Raw genomic sequence first — 14,233 nt, forward strand, 5'->3', positions numbered from 1 at the left:
GAGACACTTTCTCCACCCCCATTCCTTCTTGTGGGCTGAGATATCTCTTGTCAGTCCATTGCCCTGGCTGTGGCTCTTCCTCCTGTCTCCTGAAGTTATTCTCACAGCCCATTATATACACAAACTCTTAAGATTTTACCTATCTTGGAGCTGTGGTCAGTATCAGCTTAAAAGGCAAACATTTACTTTTATTCCAGTTCACTCAATGACAATTTAAAGTTCCCTCGCAAGATGGGGATGAGACAAGGAAAGTGTTGTGTGACCAAGGAAGAAAATTGGAGTTGTCAGGGTGTGATAGTGCCCTGGTAAACTTGGGATAAGACCTAAGTTACTACGGGGAATTTTCAACCTGTAGGACAAACCCACCTGGCATTCTTTGTGCAGCCTGCTGAGCAACTGTGCAATTGAAAAAAATGGTGGCTCATGGAGCATTTTTCTGAAATGAAAATGGAGAAAGGAGATTGATTGATTTACAATATATAAGGACATCAAACTCTGTAACAACTGGCCAGTTACAATATGGTTTCATCATACAATATAATTAACCCTCCCCTCCAAAAATGCCAGCAGAAAAGCAACCATTAAAAGGCAATCAAATACACTACCCACTTTAACCCAAGGCCTGGGAAAAGGGCTAGGTTTCCAGAGTTCTTCTTAACAATGCCAAGATAGGGGCCAGTCGTATCTTGGGGGAATTGTGTTCTAGAGGGCAAGCAGGTGTTCTAGAGGTGACACTGTTTAATGGATAGGACCTGGAGCATGCCAACTCTGCCTGATTGACAGGCTGGGCAGAAGCCAAAAAAGAGGTCCTTTTGATAACCGGGCCCTATGCTATGAAGGGCTTTATGGATAATAATCAGCACTTTGAATTGCATTCGGAGGCCTGCTGGTAACCAGCACAGCTTATAGAGCAAGGGTGTTAACATAGTCCATCTTTTGCCCATCTTACCTGGACTGGGAGGCTCTTCAGATAATCACTCATGCTTTGGTCACCTCACGCATGGACTACTGCAGTACACTCTACATAGTGCTGCCCTTGAAAACCATTCAGAGCTGCAGCTGGTCCAGAATGTGGTTGGCATAGATAATTACTGGTGTATCATGTCAGGCCTATGTTAACATCTTTGCTCTATAAACTGCACTGGTTACCAGCAGGCTTCCTGGGTGCTGGTGTGTGTAGAAGATCCTGTTGAACTGCTAAATGTATACATCATCAAGCTAATCATGTGTTTTAAATGCAAAACTTCTATGTCCCACTGAATGCAAGTAGAACTCTTTCTGAGGAAGCAGCACTTGCTATTATTCCCATGTTGATTGGACAAATGAGATTGCAGATTCACAACAGCCTTTACACCATTAAACTAATACTGCTAGGAATGGCCAGTCTCTCACAGTCTTTGTCTTCTCTAAGGTATTATTGATGGAGATTGCAAAAACACTGGGCTCTCATGGCTTGTTTAGGCTCACTGAGCTGTTGTGAATGATGAACAAATGCTTTAAAAGAGGGGAAATTAATGTATCCAGCAGTAGCTCTGGCATGACTAGAGCTACTGGTCAGACTTCTAGACCTGAGCTTCGCAGTAAATGACAAACCTTCTGGTTCCATGACAAATTGGCTCCTAGGCTAGGACTTAACCAAAATCTCGCAGACATGGCTCAGTTAGTTAAGAATCTTTATTAAGAACAAGAATAAAGCCAAATGAAATAAAGGGAGTCCTCGACTTACAACTACAAATGGAACCGGAACTTCTGTCATTAAGTGATGCAGTCGTTAAATGAGTTGTACCTGATTTTACAAGCTTTTTTGCCATAGTCAAGCATATCATGCGGTTGTTAAGCAAAACCAGCTTCCTCCATTGACTTTGCTTGTCAGAAGCCCCCTGGGAAGGTTGCAAATGGTGATCACATGACCCCCGTTTGCTGCAACCATCATAATTACATGCTGGTTCCCAAGTGCCTGAATTTTGACCACATGACCACAGGTATGCTGCCAAGGTTGTAAATGTGAGGACCAGTCGTAAGTCACTTTTTCCAGTGCTGTTGTAACTTTGAACAGTGGTTAAATGAATGGTCGTAAATTGAGGACTACCTGTAGGTGGTTGCTCACTGCCAATGCCAGTGCTGCTTATGGTGGTTCAAATCCTTAAATTTCCTTCGCTGCCTTAAATATTAGAAGCATGCTGGGCCCACAATCCAGAAATCAATGAATCAAAAACATCCTCTGCTACCATTATGTCACTTTTTTTTTATTAGGGATAATGGCACAGGCAGAGATTACAAAAAGGGCTTTATTATACAAAATACAAAGGCTGAATGAAAAGTAATGCCTCCACCTCCATAACGTTAGTTTAGGAATATTTTGATAAATGAAATAGGAAAAGATTCCTTGAACTGAGCTCTTTTGTCATCTATGTTTACTTCTCCAGTTAATTACCACCATTTGCTAAACATTTGCCAATGATGGACAAGCTTCTAAGCCATCATGAAAGAACATACTTGGTCTCTTCAACCAGGTCCTGACAGTCTTTTCCATCTCTTCATCTAAGTCAAACAGATACCCATTTCTTCAATATTTCTTCAAATAAAAGGGTGGAAATTGCACAGTGCCAAGTTTGGATGGTGGGATCCAACTTCACAATTGCCTTGTGAAGTGTGAGGCCTAGCATTATGTTGCAGCAAAATTTCCTTCTTGTGCTTCCAAGCTCTACTTAATTGTTGTTTCAAACTTTTGAGTGTTGGAATGTAGCTTTTTGAGTTGATACTGGTGCCAGGTTCAAAGAAATCCATGTGAATAACACCATTTGTTTCTCAAAAAGCTGACCATGAGTTTTCCTGCGGAAATCAGAGTTGATTTTTTTGCAGGTGAAGTTTTGTGATGATATTCCATGGACTGATGCTTTGTTTCTGGGTCATAATAATGATGTCATAATGCTGTAAAGAAATTTCATTTTCTTTATGCAACAATTTCTGGCAAATTTAAACTCTTGAAGCTTTCATCTCTGCCATCAGCATGTGAGGAACCCATTTTGCACAAAGAACATCAGTAATGTGACCTACATATTCCTGTGGAATGCCAGACTTGACAAAAATTTTCTTTTGAGTGATCTGCTGATTATCCTTAATCGGTTCATCAACTTTTCTCATGTAAAACACATCAGTTGCTCTCACAGATCATTCACTTTGTTCCTGATCTCACAAATCCGCTGTTCCTGATTCACCATTGTTACCCTTTTTGCCCCAGGGATGCACAATACTCATGTCAACAGTCATTACCACAAACAACTTGCATTCAGCAGTGAAGTTCAGTTGGAGGGACTTTTTTTAACAATCAAAAGTTCAGCCACAGTGTGTTGCTTAAAATGCACTGAGAAGTGCTCACTACAAACTTCCATTTTACGAACAATAGCAACACACCTTTTCTAACAGCAACATCCCACCAGCTGAAGTGAAAAAACAGTTGCTAAAGAACATGTCAGAGCTTCTAGTGCAGTGTTTCTCAACTTCTGGGAATTCAACTTTGGGGAATTCTGGGAGCTGAAGTCTACACAGCTTAAAACGGCCAAGGTTGAGAAACACTGTTCTAGTGCATCAATAGTGCCAGCTGTTGCTGACTTTTAACATTTGAGGCATTACTTTTCATTCATCCCCTGAAAACACAAAGCATTCTGAATGTTCGTATTCATGGCTTCAGTTGAACAGTGACCCTCTCATAAAAGCCCCTTTCATTTCTACTGGAGTTGCTAAAAGAATTTGCTGGTGGGTACAACTGAACTGCAGGATCGTGGCAAGATATGGCTTTCCCATTTCAAATACTAAAATTTAATATGGGGTTTCTTAAAACAAGATGAAACAGAAGAGAAACTCAAACCAGTTGGAGGCAGGAGATGAATAAGAAAATTGTAGCAACTGATTTTATTAAAGGATGGTATGTTTGTGTGTGATTTTTTTTTATGTTGGAACTTTTTTTTTTTTTTTGGTAAACCTTGTTGTTTGCCAGAAAGTAGCTGCATAATTTTCTGCAGACTTTCCCTCTCCTATGAAGCTGTTTAGACAGCATCATGGATGTTTTAATGCTCTGTGGGAAGGGATCAACTTGAAAAATAATTTATGAATCAGTGTGCTGGAATCAATGTGGCATTGACTGTGGGAAGTAATAAGGGTTCTAATTATAAGTTAAATGCAGTTAGGGTTTGATTTTTGAATGTCAAAACAGAATCACATAATGACTGGGTTCACACGTCACACTGACATAAATAAATTAGAATCGTCTGGTTTTACACAAATCTTTAATTTGTAAACTAGGCAACCACATTATGGAATAGTGTATTGTATTCATGTTCCCTGTGTGTGTTCAGAGATTTTGGCCATCTCTGAGAGCCTGTGGATCTTCCTTTTGTGCTACAGAGCTTAATTTTCTAAGCAGGAACTTAAATGTTGTATCTTTGTCCAACTGAGCACCAATGACTAAGTAGTTGAAACTTGAAAATAATCCTGTTTGTAAATGTTGCTGCTATGGTACTATGTGAGCTGAGTACTATTCTTGTTTTACATTCACATAAGCTACAAGTAGCAGAACAATTTTAATGTGGGATTTTGTTTACTCTGTACTGTTATGCCTAATTAGAACTTGAGTAGAAAATCACTCAAAGCTGAAATATTTGATTTCTCAACTTGTGAAATCACTTCACCAGTTCTGTGTGTCAAATTTTTGAAGCCATCCAATTGTTGGAAGTATTCCAGGGGAGCAAAAATACCATTTTGTGGTATTTTTGTTGTGAGCTAAATGTCTTATCTCCTGACCTCATAAAAACTCATTAATATGATTCAGCACAGACCTCTCTAAAATAATGCAGAGATATGCTGCGTCTCATGTCCATCTTGCATTTTGCTCTGTCCCTCTGAAACTTCCCTCCTGCTTATGTAATGTGTAATATGTAACTCCTTCTTTACCCTTGTGAACTCATAATGCATTCCTGCTTCTTTAAATCTGTTGCCTCAGTGAGTCTGTGGCTAGTTTTGATAGCTTGAAAGTCCTCTCTGTGAAGCATGAAGCATTGTTTTTCTCTCGCTGTCATTCCCTAATAGCAAGTATTATTCCATATTTGAAGTGTGCAATTACCGGAGCTAATGACATAAAGTGTAACACCACCTTCTTTCTTTGATGCTAGCGGGGAGCCTGGGCTGGAAAAACAACTGCACAAGTGCCTGCTGCTAAGTGTGGGCAGATTATTTGCAGAATTTGATTTTGTTCTTTCTGTACACCTCTGCCTTTGCTTGGCTGCATAAGCCCAGTACATCATGAAAATCCTCTCCTCCCCAGAGTATTCAAGGGGGGCTGGGAGAAGTATTGTCATAGGGCCCTTCTGATTGTGGTCCTGGGAACATTAGATGAGGTTAAATATTTGGAGAGAGCAGTTCCCTAACTTGTGGAAAGGTTTGAAACTTGAAATAGTCAGGTGGATGATACTTGTAACTTAAGGAAGTAGATCCAATCAGGTTTAATATAAATTCCAACTTATTCCAGAGTTTTGGGTTTTCACACAAGCTCCTATTTAACTTGGCCATTTAGTTCAATGGAGAAAAATAATTAAATCGATGTAGGATGCAGTAAGAAGGCATGGGAAGGTTTAAATTAACATTCCGCCTCTAGGCCTCTCAACATTTAAACATCCTGGATAGGGTTTATCAGTGCTGTTGCTCCAACTTCTTGAGACTAAAGATACATCTGAAAACCAGTTTGGTGTACTGGTTAAAGCACCAGGGCTAGATACCAGGAGATCCTGAGTTCTAGTCCCACATTAGGCATGAAGCCAGCTGGGTGACCTTGAGCCAGTCACTTTCTCTCAGCCCTAGGAAGTACCCAATAGCAAGTCACTTCCGAAAAACCTTGCCAAGAAAGCTGCAGGGACTAGTCTAAGCAGTCTCCAGGAGTCAAAAACTACTCGAAGGCACCAAAAAAAAAAAAAAAATTGCATCCACCTGTTTTTCCTTACTCACCTCTGTCATTGCTTGATCCTTACTTTTGACTTTCTGAGGAACCCAGCACAAACTGGAAATGGCTGTATGGTTGGTTGGATGCAACTTCTTCAGGATTCCAGGCCTAGCAGATGCTGAATATTTGCAGTTAAAGAAAGGTAAATCCTTCATTGTAGCAAGCATAGGAGAGATGATCTGAGGAAGGGAGGGTTCACAACATTATGAAATGGTTGTCATTCCCTCTTTAGTAGTGACTACTTCTTAAAAATGTTTCCCATGCTGCAGTGAAGTTTTAAAATGGCTTTCATTTGCTCCGTGATTAACTAGGAGGACGACATGTTTAAGGGTTAGGATAGGGTAAAAATGGGGATTGGGTGGAGGAATTATGAGCTGAGGAGAAATAACGGGTATTCAAAAGCTTGGGGAAATATCTAGATCAGTGTTTCTCAACCTCAGCAACTTTAAGATGTGTGGATTTCAACTCCCAGAATTCCCCAGTCAGCATGAAAAGCCTTAGTTATCCAAGCAAACTTTGAATACCTCTTCCTTTAAGGAAATTCATAAGTGCCACTGAATCACACTGAAGAAATTAAATAGGATCAAGTGCCCAGCTTCTTGCTACTTAGGACTTGACAGTGAAAGAGTACAATCTCATGTATTTGCAAGAGGAAGCTAGAGCCAAGTATCTAGGACTAAAAAATTAGCCATTTGAGCACTAATTCAGAGGTACTGATTAGCTGTGTTGCGGCTGAACTAAGTCATAAATGGATATAGAAACCACAGCTGATGCACTAAGCCAAAACTAAGTAAACCCATATTACAGTTTACCGCAATCTGCCCTCTTGATCTCTGGTTGTCGCTTATCCATAGTTGAGGTAAAAGAGATAGGGCATTGCTGTAGCCCAACTGAAACAATTCCAAGCTTGTGAGGGTTGATCTACTCAAGGAGATGACACATTTGACATGCAGCTAATCCTGTAGATGGGTTAACATTTTCATCACTAACATTAATTTCCTTCCCTACCTGATCTGCCAGCTGAACTGGTACAATCTTAATAACTCCATCATACATGCCACATATGAAAAAGGGCTCAAAAATGGCACTTTGGGGCATACTGTCAATTCAGGCATAAATCTTGAGAAGCTTTGCTGAGAATAATTCCTTCCCCTTATAGTTACTCAAACCCTGATATCTCATGCATTCCCAAGGCCAGCCTGAGAATAAGTGACCTTTTTAATATATACAATATATATTTCCATTTAAAGGAGATCTCCCCTTCAAAATACTTTTAAAAATATGATTTATTGCTTAAACTGTTATCACAGGTAACAATCTATCTCCCAAGTCAAACAACTTGCTCCGAGCCTCCTTTTTGGCAAGTACTGAACAGAGCAAAGTGTGGAGTGAGATCTTATTTTGCAAACGGTTGTAATGAATTGCCCCATAACTGCTGGTACCTTGTTTGGAATTAGATGCAGGACCTCATTTCAAAGGTGACTTAACAATGGTCTTACTCAATCTGGTGCCCTCCAGACAACCTGGAATTGCAACTCAGAATGCCCATACAACATGACCAACATAGGAGCATGAGGAGTACCAGGTAGGGGAAAGCAGTGTACGGAATGTTTCAAGCTTGACTCACTAGTTTAGTCATCTACAAAAGTGATGCTGCTTTGAACGGCCTCATAAGAAGTAGCTACAGTTCTCTACCTCTGGATGTAACTCCCACAGCTGAAAGCTGGCCATGGTGGAAGAAGACATTGAGGGCTTGAAAACAGATGTGCTATCATGAATGTTTCATAATGAAGATATTTGATGTTATCATGAAATCATCTTCTCTATTAATACTACCTAGCACTACAGGATGCTCAGTGTGGTGTATCAAAGCAATTCACTTGGGACAATCCATATAAGAAACTTAAAAGAAGGCTAAAGGAACCTAAGAAGAGCCCTGTTGGGACTTCTGGAGGAAGAAATGGCGGACTGAAGACAGGTCCACAAAAAGAAGAGCCGGCAACCGTGGTGAAGAACCAAGAGCCGGTGAGTAGACCAGCTCTTTGAACCTCTCCAGACAAGGAGAAGACTTGAGATCGCCCATAAGTGCTCCAGACAGGTGCTCTTCACAAGGAGCTTACAGCTCTGGAAGATGAGGGAATAGCCATCCTGCTCGAACCGCGGTTGGCACTCTTGAAAGGACACTAAGTTTGCATACTTCCTTTTCTAATCACTTTTGGAAATTGCTTGTTAACTGCTTTTCAGCTATTAGAAACCTTTGTATCAACATGTTTGACAGCCCCAGATGAGTTTCTTTTAATCCTTAGTGAAGGAATTTTAATTATAGGTAGTTCTCGCTTAACGACTGTTTAATGATGGTTCAAAGTTACAACAGCCTTGGGAAAAGTGCTTTACAACCTGTACTCCCACTTACGACCGTCACAAACCATTGCATCCCCCAGGGGTCACATGATAGCAGTTTGTGACCTTTTTTATGATGGTTATTAAGCGAATCATGTGGTCATTAAGCAAATTCCAGCAAAAAAAGTCCATTGGGGAAGCTGGATTCACTTAACCCCATGAATCACATAATGACTGCATGATTCACTTAACAACCACTGTGATTCACTTAACTACTGTCTTAAAAAAGGTTGTAAAATTGGGTCTGGTCACGTGGTGATTCACTTAATGACAATTTTCTGGACCCTGTTGTGGTCATTAAGTGAGGACTACCTGTACAAGTTTAAGAACTTAAAAAAATTTTTTTGGAATAAACAGCAAAAGGGTGATTAAAACTTTGATCTTAGAAAGTTACAAATGGGTCCAGATAGATTTGAAATAAGATTTTGGAATTAATTATAAAGAATTCTTCCTGTGGGAAAATGCTTTTGTTTTGAATTAAAAAAAAACATATTAAGATTTTAAAAATTGGACACTAGAGGGAACTAAAAATTACAATTAAAGGAGAAGAACACATAAACTTGATTTACAATTACAGAATGGAGCAAAATATTCTAACGTTGGACATATTGAAGGATATTTTTGAAAAATGGGCTCAGAAATTAATAGTGTCAACAGAGACATCTGCCTTTATGGAGAGACTGTGTCTAAAAGATGTTATGGAACAAGTTTTACCTGACAAGATTGAGACTGAGTTGAAAGTGGATTTACAAATGACAGGCTACAAGAATGACATGGAAAAAGATGTTACATTGGACATACAAAAGAAACCAGCTGATGTCTTAATAATTAAAAGGGATATACAAACAATAAACCAAGAGAGTGACCTGGATAATTTTCCTATGTTGGATTTACAAAAGAGGCTTGTTGAAGAATCTCATGAGAAGGGACAAAGAAAACATGAAAAGAAATCAAGTTCTACGACATTATTTGAATGAACCAAAAATTAAGATTCCAAAAAAAGGAAGGAATATAAAGTTGGTTTATTTGATCAAGGCTAAAATAGATAAGTTATTTCTGGTAACCCTTAATGGACTTTTGCTGACACCAGGACTGAAATGACAATGCTTTATGAATTTGTTTATAGATAAGAGATGGGATATGGGAAGAAGAAATCGTTTGTTGTATTTTAAGGGGAGGTAATTAGTTACTAAAATTGTTTATACTTGTTGTGATGGAGGGGGAAGTCACTTCTTTATATATTTCTTTTCTTTTTCTTTACTGTATTATTTCTTTCTTTTCTATTTCTCTTTTTATTTTTCTCTCTTTTTTCTTTCTTTTCTGCAACTTCTATTTTACCTTTTTATTTTTTTATTCTTTTTTAGTTTGTATTAGTTTTTACCATTGTAATCTTTAATAAAATTACTATTAAAAAAAAAAGAGCCGTGTTGGATTATGATGTCCTGTCAATGCCCTGCTTCCAGTGCTGGTCAACCAGATGTTCACAAAGGAGGTCAGGAATTCTTTCTTCAAGTGTTCTCCCTGACAATTGGCATTCATTGTCAGGCTACCTTAGAACATAGTCAGGCTTCACCTTGCCACTAACACATCTAACATAGAAGATCATGTTAAGTAAGGTTGCCAGATTCACATATTGCATGAAACCATGCTTTGCTGAACAAGCCATAATGCCCTGGATCATAGAATGCTGAGCCATAAACCATTATTTAAAATCTATACTGGCTGGAGTTCTCATTATGTCAAAACTTAACAAATTACATTATGACTCAGTGGAATATATACAGCTAGCACTGAGTTTGAGTCTGAAATAAAATTTAGCTGGAGATCTCAACTGTCTTATCATTTCATATTTTTCCACCACTTGTGCTTTTAACAAAGGAATATTCTCCCATTGCTATATTAATATGGAATGGAAGGTGCTCAGTCCAGCCAATTGGAGTGGCATGGAAGCTTAAATAAATGCTGAAAAAAAGTGGCTTATTAGTTTGTGCATACGTACATACAGGTAGTCCTTGCTTAACAACCATTTAACACAGGTTCAAAGTTACAATGGCCTTGAAAAAGGTGCTTTATGATCCGTACTCACAAGACCATCACAAACCATTGTACTCCCCATAGTCACATGATTGTGATTTTCAACCTTTTTTACGATGGTTGTTAAGCAAATCACAGTCATTAAGTGAATTCCAGCAAAAAAGTCCATTGGGGACGTGGCTTCGCTTAACAACCACAGTGATTCACTTAACATAAAAAAGGTCATAAAATCAAGTCTGGTCAGGTGGTGACTCACTTAATGACCTCCCCCTTAATGACCAATTTTCCAGTCCCTATTGTGGTTAAGCGAGGACTACCTGTACTAGTACAATCCTCAAGAACAGGGTCAAGAAAAAGATAGTGACTGCCTCATAACTGTAACTCTGTAATTAGTGAGCAGCACTAGGTCTCACATTGTTTGCCTTCTTGAAAATGTGGGACTGAAAATGTGGAACTGACTTTTTTTTTACCCACAGAGGAGATTTTCAGACAAGATTTTAAACCCAGCTCAAACCACCCCATGTTGGCATTTTGAAGGAGCAATTAAAAATCCAACTGTTCCCCCAAACCACCTCTCCCTGATTACATCTGCCCGTCCTGTGAAGTTTGGCAGAGAAGGCATGCTGCAGCTCCCACCTGTCATGGAATTAGATTTGGTGGGTCCCAGGAGGCAGGCCTTCTCTGCCTTGGCCACTGCCGTGTGGAATCTTCTTCCCCCCCCACCAGAAGTGAGGTTAGCCCCATCCCTCCTAATGTTCCCCAAGTCCCTCAAAACCTGGCTATGTGATCAGGCCTGGGGGTTCCAGGGGACCGAGGAGATTTTGTGATGGCTCCCTTACTACAATTAACATCATCCTCTCCTGTTTTGTGTGGTTTTTTATAGTTTATATCATTTTAATGATTGTTTTATATTGGTTATTCTTAATTGACTGTTGTATGCCACCCAGAGTCACTCTCTTGTGAGATGGGTGGCTATACAAATATGATCAATAAATAAAAATATGGATTGAATGACCTCCTGGAGCAGTGTGCAAACATCTTATGAGGAAGTGAAACACATTACTTTTTCCTTCCTTAATAGGACACCTGTTTTTCATGCAGCCCTTGGGTCGGGGTCCATTTTTAGCTACAGTAGTGCTTAAAAGTTTGCGAACCCTTTTGAATTCTCAGTATTTCTGCATGAATATGACCTAAAACATGAAACTTTTAGTTGCAGTTATTGCTGCCCAAGGCAGGCACACCAGTTACTGAAAGCAAAGGTTCACATACTTTTGCCACACACAAATAGGTAGCTTTGGATAATTTTCCTCAATGAATACAAGTACTAGTAGTCCCCAGGTTAAGAACGCCTGGTTTACGGATGACTCATAGTTAAGAACAGAGCCTACTGTAGCAAAATTTGACTTAAATACACAGTGGTTCAAGTTAAATACACAATGGTTTGAGTTAATTACACAATACTACTTATACAGTATTATACAATAATACTGTTCCGGCTTACATACAAAATCGACTTAAGGACAGATCTTGGGAACAGAACTCGTTCTTAAACTGGAGACTATGTTTTTGACTCATTTGTTGAGTTGGCTTCTCTTTATCTAGTTTTAGGACTTGTGTGGAGAACAGATCACCTTTTAGATCATATATATGCAGAAATATTGAAAATTCAAAAGGTTTCACAAACTTTTAAGTACCACTGTATGAAGGCTTAGAAGATTATCTACACACATTGATAAAGGAACTCTGACAGTCATCAGGCTGACTTGGCATCTTCCAGATAAGCTAGGTTACAAGACTTGGCAGGGGATGATGGGAGTTGCAGTCTACAAAAACAATAGACCTGGATGGTGGAGTTTGCCTGCATTTTGGGGGCAAAGCTGTAATGAATTTTCAAACAAAATTAAAAGGAACACGTTTTTAAGATTCCATCTGTAACTGCATATGCACAAGAACTATATAAACAAGACATGGAAGGAGGCAACTTGAGTTTGCTTTTTCATCCACTACACACTGATTGGGCTCAGTTCTTGGGTGTCTGTGGTGGTGTTATGCAGTAACCAGCGTGGTGGACCTTGGATGTAGGAAATGAGTTAATGTCCTAACTCAGGCATGGTTAGTGGATGAATGTGGTCAAGACCCAGCCTAATCCCCCTCACAGGCCTGGTAGATTAAAAGAAAAGAGAAGATAAAGGCAGGGAATAAGTACATGAATTAAATAGATTTCCCCCACATTTTGATTTTGCAGCAGTAAAGTTTAACTGATTAAAAAAAAAAACTTAAGTCTTGCTAATAAGACACGTTAAGGCAGTGCTAACAAAATTCACAATTTTTTAAGTCCACTTCAAATCCAGTTCATTGAACCCCTTCCCTCAAACAACTTCCTTTAATATTCCAAGCATTCGCTTTTCTTGAACGTTTGCAGGAAAGTTGGAGTGATACTCTATTTGTAAAGTCTCCCCCCTTCCCCGCATTAATCTGGGATTTTCTCTTCCGCCAACTGAGCTTTTGTGCATTCAAACACAGTCATGGAATGATTTCAAGAATGCAAAAACTCTTCCTGGTGCCAGCTGCTCAGATGCAATGCTGTTAATATTACATTGGAGTATAAGGAGATCACTAACACTGCTTTCATGGACCAGATTGCAATTGCTTGGCACACCATTATGGCTGCATCATATCAGATCCCATTGAAAAGGAGTACTAGAAAGGATGATCTATCCAAGGAACCAGGGAACTAGTCAGGTAAGGTCTCAATTTTGTTCTTCTGACAAAAAAGTTGATTATCTTTTTTAGTTGACCCAAAACTAAGGGGCGGCCAAGAAAACAGTAAGCTTAACATAGGCAAGTGCAAGCGCTTTTTTGGAAAAGGACAATGAACTCATGGCACAAAGTGATCATGACCACACCCAAAAAGGGACTAAAAAAATTAATGGTAGGCACCACTGCCCTTATCTTGGATTGTTTAATAAAATCGATACTCAGAGTGTGTTTATTTGGAGGATTAGTCATTGGGGCCAAACAAGAAATGCTTAAGGGCTCCTACAAAACATCCATTTGGCTATTCTTCCTAAGAAACAAGGTAGTAAACAAGATAACCTCTCTTTAGCCTGATTCAGTGGATCATCTGATTGTATAATTTTCAGCACTACACTAAACTATAACTCCCAAGAATCTTTTGAAGAAGCCATGATACTTAAGGGGGTATAAAGTCAATATGTTTGCAATAGAGGTGCAATGTTATCCTCTCCCTATTTAAGAGGAAAAAACAGCAAGTGCTTCAATTCTTGTCTATGGTGTTGTCAAACTTTGCTGTTCTGTAGAGCTGAAACTTTTTTTCTTTTACTTTTTTGCATTCTCTGTTGATTTCCCAGTAGAGAAAACACACAATATGTGGGAATAAGATGAGGATTTACACAACTGCTCAAAATAATCTGAAAGCAGCAGCAGCTAGTGGAGCCCTGAGAAACCAGGTGGAAAATGTTGTGTGCTTCCGTTTTGTTTTGTTTTTTAAAGAAAGAACATTGAATGCCTGTTAACAGTTATATGTGCTTAATGCGCAAAGGACAAGATGTCTGCATGGAACTGATCATGAAGCCAAACTTTTTGTTTAGTCTATTGTCCAAGGAAAAGTTTTGCCAGTATTATCACCAGAAGGAGAGACCAAGGCAGTGATGCCTGAAATCCAGGATAGCATGTCCTCCTTAAAAATTTAGCCATGGTAACAAAAAAGCAAAATAGCAACAAGATGAACTATTTTCCAAGAGTCGGATGTAGGACAAGAGAGAGACATATAACATCTTATTATCT

The sequence above is a fragment of the Python bivittatus genome, unplaced genomic scaffold (genome assembly GCF_059951505.1).
Source record: "Python bivittatus isolate LINGU-HERP-01145 unplaced genomic scaffold, Pbiv_v1 ctg000040_np1212, whole genome shotgun sequence".
NCBI classification, from domain to species: domain Eukaryota; kingdom Metazoa; phylum Chordata; class Lepidosauria; order Squamata; family Pythonidae; genus Python; species Python bivittatus.